The sequence below is a fragment of the Panthera pardus genome, unplaced genomic scaffold, assembly GCF_024362965.1.
Source record: "Panthera pardus isolate Hobbes unplaced genomic scaffold, ASM2436296v1 HiC_scaffold_11, whole genome shotgun sequence".
Taxonomy (NCBI): Eukaryota; Metazoa; Chordata; class Mammalia; order Carnivora; family Felidae; genus Panthera; species Panthera pardus.
Window position 1 is genome coordinate 31,398,709 of NW_026526666.1, and position 7,717 is coordinate 31,406,425.

A 7,717-nucleotide genomic window follows, 5' to 3' on the forward strand; every position below is an offset into this window, starting at 1 on the left:
GAAAATCCTAAAATTCCTGGATGTTAAACAACACATTTCTATATCATACATAGGTCAAACAAGTCTCAAAAGAAATTTAAAAATGTTCTAAACAAAATGAAAACAAAGAGAGTGTGGGGAAGATGGTGGTAGAGTAGGAGGACCTGGGGCTCGCCTTGTTCCATGAATTCTAGATAACTATCACATCATCCTAAATAACCTGAAGTAGACCTGAAGACTGGCAGAAGAAAGTCTCATACTAAAGGTAGAGAAGAGGTCACAGTGAAGAAGGTAGTAAGTATGGAGATGGAGCCTGGGAGAGAACTGGCTCATGGCCACTGCGGTAAGGAGGGAGCTGCGATCTTGGAGACAGGTAAGAGACAGACTAGCACACAGGGGAGTAAACAAGAAAACAAATTCCCAAGGCAATTGGCTTGGAAAGTAAGAGGGCCCAAATTTTATGAATTATTGCAATGAGTAGGGGCTCAAAGCCTGGAGTTTTAAATGTTGGCGTGCTTGACTCTGGGAGACCTTGGAGGACATTGGGGCTACTCTTGGAGAAAAAGCAGGGCAAACATCCCATAAACATATATTGTGAAAACAGTGATCTGAAGAGAGCCTGGGACATATGGTGGGGAGGTTAGTTACTCATCTCAGAGCATATCCCAGAGAGGCAGTATTCACAAAGATACCCCTCAGGGAACCAAAGAACTGGCAGGTGCCATTTCCCTCCCCTGCCCCTCAGCACAGACACAGAGCCACCTGAGGGAACCAGCATAGCACCAACACTCTTACCTAACTTGCTTACACCAAGTCCCGACCCCCCATGCTCCAAAAGAGCTGTCCTTCCCAGCCATGCTTGCTTCAGTCCCAGTGAGGCAGGCCCCCTTCCCCAGAAGACTGGCTGAAACCCATGTCAACACCGTTTGGTCTCAGTGGCCATGGTAAGTCTTGTTTCACAAGCAGACCAGAGCACACCTAGTTAAATTGCATCACATTCAGGCCAGGGACTAAACACTACCCATAATAGGCAAAGAGAGCCTCTACAGATGACTGACCTGAAGGATAAATCAGCCAGAACACAACAGTAGAGTGCACGTAGCACACATTAGAGACACTCCCAGACTGCCAGGCCCAGAGGAACAGGAGACACTACACTGTGGGGCACTACAGAACCTCTTCTTTATAGAGCTATCACCCTCAAGAATAGGGGATGTAGCTGAGTTTCCTACACAGAAACAGATACAGAGATTTAGGCAGAGGAATTTGTCCCAGATGAAAGAACAGGACAAGGCCACAACCAGAGATCTAAGCAAAATAGATACAAGTAACATGCCTGATGGAGAATTTAAAGCAATGATCATAAGGACACTCACTGGGCTTGAGAAAAGAGGACACCAGCGAGACTACTAACACAGAGATAAGGGATAATACAGCAGAGATAACGGGTTTAATAAACAAAATGAGAAACACACTTCATAGGATGAACAGCAGCCTGGAAGAAGCAAAGGATGAATTGATGACCTAGAGGACAGTAATGCAAAGTAACCAAGCTGAACAAAAGAGAGAAAAGAGAACTATGCAAAATGAGTACAGACTTAAGAAACTCAGTGATTCCATCCAATGTATTAATGTTCGTATTATACAACTCCCAGAAGAAGAGAGAGAAAAGGGGGCAGAGAATTTATTTGAATAAATAGCTGAAAACTTCCCTAATCTGGGGAAGGGAACATATCCACACACGAGACAAAGATAACCCCCAATAAAATCAACAAAAGCAAATCCATAGCAAAACATATCATAATTAAAATGGCAAAATACGGGGGATAAAGAAAAAATATTAAAATCAGCAAGACAAAAGAAGACAATTACATAAAAAGGAACGCCCTCCCCCTCCCCCATAAGGCTATCAGTGAATTTTTCAGCAGAAACTTTCCAAGTCAGAAAGGAGTGGCATGATACATACAAAGCGCTGAATGGGAAAAACCTGCAGCCAAGAATATTCTATCCAGCAAGGCTATCATTCGGAACAGAAGGAGAGATAAAGCATTTCCCAAACAAAAGCTAAAGGAGTATATGACTATTAAATCAACCCTGCAAGAAATATTAAAGGAGACTATTTGAGTGGAGAGGAAAGACCAAAAGTGATAGTATGAAAGTAGGAAACACAAAAGCAGTAAAAATGAATATTTCTATAAAAAATCAAAAAACTAAAAATAAAAGAATATAAAATATGACACAATATACCTAAAACATGGGGAGGAGAGGAGTAAAGAATGGGTTGAAACTTAAACAACCATCAACTTAATATATACTGCTGTATGTAGATGTTATACACAAACCTAATGGTAACCACAATTCTAACAAAAATGCAAAGAATAAAGAGACATAAATCCAAATATATCACTAAAGAACACCAGTAAACCATGGAAGAGGGAAAGACGAAAAAGGATTAGAGAAAATCTTCAGAAAACAAGTACAAAGCAAGTAATAAAATAGCAATAAATATATATCAATAATTACTTCGAATATAAATGCACTAAATGCTCCAATAAAAAGACATAGGGTGAAAGAATGGATAAAAAACAAGACTCATCTATATGCTACCTACAAGAGATTCCTTTTAGGTCTAAAAACACCTGCAGACTGAAAGTGAAGAGATGGAGAAACATTTACCATACAAATGAATGTGAAAAGAAAGCCAGGGTAGTAATACTTGTATCGGACAAAACAGACTTTAAAACAAAGATTGTAATAAGAGACAAAGAAGGATGCTAAATAATCGTAAAGGGGACAATCCAACAAGAGGATATAACAATTATAAATATTTATACACCTAACAAACCAACTAATAAACATAAAGAAATTGATAACAATACCATAACAGTAGGGGACTTTAACACCCCACTTACATCAATGGACAGATCATCTACACAGAAAATCAACAAGGAAACAATGGCGTTGAATGACACACGGGTCCAGATGTATTTAACAGATAAATTCAAGACATCCCATCCTAAAATAGCAGCATACACATTTTTGCAAGAGCACATGGAACATTCTCCAGAATAGGATCACATATTAAACAACAACACAAGCCTCAACAAATTCAAGAAGAGCAAAGTCATGTTATGTATCTTTTCTGGCCACAACATTGTGAAACTAGAAGTCAACCACAAGAAAAAATATGAAAATAGCACAAATACATGAATGTTAAATAACATGCTACTAAACAATGAATGGGTCAACCAGGAAATAAAACAATTTCTCTGATATTGGCCATAGCAACTTTTTTTCTAGAGGGGTCCCCTGAGGCACAGGAGACAAAACCAGACACTATTGGCACTACATCAAAATAAAAAGCCTCTGCACAGCAAAGGAAATGATCAATATAACTGAAAGACAACCAATGAAATGGGAGTAGATATTTGCAAATGACATATCTGATAAAGGGTTAGTCTCCAAAATATATAAAGAACTTATGAAACTCAATACCCAAAAAATAAATAATCCAGTTAAAAAATGGGCAGAAGACATGAACAGACATTTCTCCAGAGAAGACATACAGATAGCCAACAGACACATGAAAAGATGCTCATCATCACTTATCATCAAGGAAATGCAAATCAAAACTATAAGGAGATATCACCTTATACCTACCTAGTCAGAATGACTAAAATCAACAATACCAGAAACAACAGGTGTTGGCAAGGATGTGGAGAAAAAGCAAACTTATGCACTGTTGGTGGGAATGAAAACTAGTGCAGCCCTTGTGGAAAACAGTATGGAGGCTCCTGAAAAAGTTAAAAATGAAACCAGCCTATGATCCAGAAATCACACTACTGGTTTTTCCTCCCCCCCCCCCAAAAAAAAAACAAAAACACTAATTCAAAAGGATACATGCACTTCTATGTTTACAGGAGCATTATTTACAATAGCCAAGATATGAAAGCAGCTCACATGTACATCAGTTGATTAATGGATAAAAAAAGATGTGACACACACACACACACACACACACACAAATATTATTCAGCCATAAAAAAGAATGAAATTTTGCCATTTGCAATAACATGGATGAAGTTAGAGAGTATTATACTAAGTGAAATATGTCAGTCAGAGAAGGACAAATACCATATGATTTCACTCATATGTGGAATTCAAGAAAAAAAAATAAGCCAAGGGAAAAAGAAAAAGAGACAAACCAAGAAAAAGTCTCTTAACTATAGAGAACTGATGGTTACCAGAGGCGAAGTGTGTGGGGCTTGGGTGAAATAGGTGATGGGATTAAGGAGTGCAGTTGTGGTGATGAGCACCGGGTGATTAAAATAAAAAGTTAAAAAAAAGAAAATAAAAATATAACGTCAAAATTTATGAAATGAGGTGCAAGTTGGTGAAGGAGAATTGCAAGCTTTACCTTGATATGTAATCTTACAGAGACTGTGAACTAAATTTTAGGAGAGGGACTAAGGAGACACTAAGCAGCTGGGTGTATCTAGAATTCATCTAATTGGTTAAAATATCCATTCTTTGCTGTTAGTTTTCTCAGCCTCAGATAGTTGTTTTTGGGGTCCTTCAAGAGCCCTCAGTGGAAAGAGGGTGCCTAAATCTTGAGTGACTGTAGAGAGCAGAGGGGCTGGAGTGTGAAGGGAAAAGTCTAACAAGGGTGGATTGAAGGAGGGAGTACGTAGGAGTTTTGGAGTGACATATTAATAGAGTTCAGGGGCACCTGGGTGACTCAGTTGGTTGAGTGTCCAACTTCGGCTCAGGTCATGATCTCACATTCATGGGTTCAAGCCCCTACATCGGGCTCTGTGCTGACAGCTCAGAGCCTGGAGCCTGCTTTAGATGCTGTGTCTCCTTCTCTGCCCCTACTGTGCTCGTGCTCTCTCAAAAAATAAAATAAAACGTTAAAAGAAAAATCGAGTCCAGATCTTTTAACAGCCAAAATGGAAGTGTTGCACGGTCTAGAAGTAGGAACGAGAAGTCTGTTATTTAGTAATCCCTGAATTATTGGCCAAGTCCCTCAAGCCCCTCTGTTATAAATTATATAGGGGAATCTTGGGGAGCAGCACGAATGGATCTAACTATTATAGTGTTCTATTGTGGGGTTCCATACCCCATGAATGCCTGATATCAGAATTCCTTGCCTACAAAAAGGAGAAACCCTGCCCACTAACTGATTTAAATCTTCAATAAGATGGATAAAGAGGAGTCAGACAAAGCCATCAGGGGACACAGGTGTGAGGGAGATGAACAGGGGGTCTTTCAAGGTTACAATGAATTCAATTTCATGAAGCTATTGGGATAGTTAGGCTAAGAAGAAAGTTGTGTTGAGCCTTAAGAGATCCTATAGAGATAGTGAGGGACTAAGGGGCAAATTGTGAGGCAAATTTTCAAAGATGGCAATGTTTGGTGACTTTCAGGAAGAGGGAGGGAAATGAGGCAGTGCTAAGGGGGGAATGCATTACCCCAGTAATAATGAGAAGTGTGATAGGTGCCCTTCAATTCATGATGGAAACATAATCTCGTGGATTTAGTGGCAATTAAGAGTATGGAATGTCTGCTTTCTCAGAGCTGAGTTTGCATTCCTCTTGTGAAAAAAAGAATTTGGGTCTTTTCCCTCCTTTCCAAACCCAATGGCCTTTTTCTTTACAATACCAGCAAATATCCTGGTCAACAGAGGCCTATATTTTTGGGTCTTGTCTTTTTTTCTAGCTGTTTTCATTGTAAAGCCATGAGCTTGGATTGTGTATTTCATATTTTCTTAAAAATGATATTCTCACAGTGCTGGGCTAATGTCTGAAATTCAGATATCTCAGCATTATATCAGGAGAATTTTTTTTTTTTTTTGGTAGTGTTATGAAGCACACATCTTAAGTCATTCCAAAAGCCCGTGGTAGAGCAAAGCCTGTTTGGTAATTAAGTTCAAGCCCTGAGTGCTTTTTCCAAGTAGTTTCTAATTGGTGGTGGTAATTTGCCACAATTTCATTCTTTAGTTGTTTATAATTTTGAATACATGACCAATCATTTTTAATAAGATAAAACTCAGAATGGGCTTCAAATACTTTTTCCTTGATTTTTTACTCTCTGTCTGGACTCAGTAGTAGTTTGAGATCCCTTAAGATCTTTGAAGGTCTTTCATTTAGCTTTCTTAAACCAAGGAGTGGCATCTCTAGGTCCCATAAAAAAGTGGGTAAGTTGATAAAAGTTGGAGAATCTTAGTAAGCACACAAGAGCCCCTCAATTGTTCAATAGATTTCTCTCTCTTTTTGGGAACTAGGAAGATCTTTAACCAAGACCAAGGTTTAAAAGTTATTTCTTCAGTTTGGTCTTTGTTGGGAGTAGGTTGTGAGAGTGGTTTGAGCATCATGTACAGAAGGTGGAGATCCAGCAAATTAAGTTGTCAAAGGAAACTGAAGGGCAGGAGAGCATTCTGAGAGGGTAAGGAAAAGGGGGAGTGAGGATATGGACACATTGGAGGATGGGATCTAGGGGACTGTATTTGGGAAGGACCAAGGGGGGTCTCAAGGTCCAAATCAGTGATCTTGGAACTTTTTGTTCCAGGGCTCCTCTATGATGCAAGTAATCAGCAGAGATTCAAGAAGGGGGGTTTTCAGTCAACTGCAAAGCTACCATTTTCAAAATCCATGGTAAAAAAGAAGGCTGGGATTCTAACCCAGGTTCAAGAGTACACTCAGACTCTTAAGAATCAAAATCTGTCCTCACTGTGCTTTAATGGACTATCATCTACAGCACTGGATCAGGAGTCAGACTCACCAAAGGGTCCCTGATCAATCAGTCAGGAATGAAGACAAAGGTCTAACAGGTGTGTACTTGGAGTCTCAGGTGAGAGTTTTGGGGCTATAATGAAGTTGATTTTATCTGAGTTGCAGCAACAGAATGCAAAAGAAACATTATTCTGACACTTGTTATAATGGTAAGGAGGGCTTTATTTAAGACTATTGCAATAGGGGTCAAGGCTGTTGGATCAGAGGAGAAATACTGAGCCCAATTCCAAATATAGCAAAGCCAGCTAGGAATATATAGCTGACAGAGTGACAGGTCCTGTGAATGAAAAAGTACTAAGTGATGAGGGTTGGGAGATTCTTGCTAAACTGGCTTAATAGAATTCTTGCTAAAGACAGCAAAGACTTAGATGTTAAGAGTCTTAGCCACTTCAGGCTGCTATAACAAAAATACCATAGATGAAGCTTAAATTTATTTCTCATAGTTGTGAAGGCTGGGAAGTTCAATCAAGGTGCCAGCAGATCCTGTGTCTGGTGAGAGCCCAGTGCCTAGTTTGCAGATAGCTGTTTTTTCATTCTATGTTCACATGGCAGAGAGCAGAGAGAGATTATGTTTCATCTAGTTTTTGTAAGTGCATTAATTCCATTCATGAAGGCTCTACCTTCATGACCTAATTACCTCCAAAAGGCCCTGCCTCCAAATACTATCACATTGGAGATTTAGGCTTCAACATATGAATTTTGGGGAAACACATTCAGTCCATAGCCTTATTTTATGTTTTGGGGGTTTTTGGAGTGGGGAGGGGCAGAAGGAGAGGGTGATAGAGAATCCCAAGCAGGCTCCATGCTCAGTGACAGATCCCAGCTTGGGCCTTGATTTCACAACCCTGGGATCATAACCTGAGCGGAAATCCAGAGTTGGCCACTCACTCAACCGAGCCACCCAGGTGCCCCCAGTCCATAGCATTTTACCCCTGGCTACCCCAAAC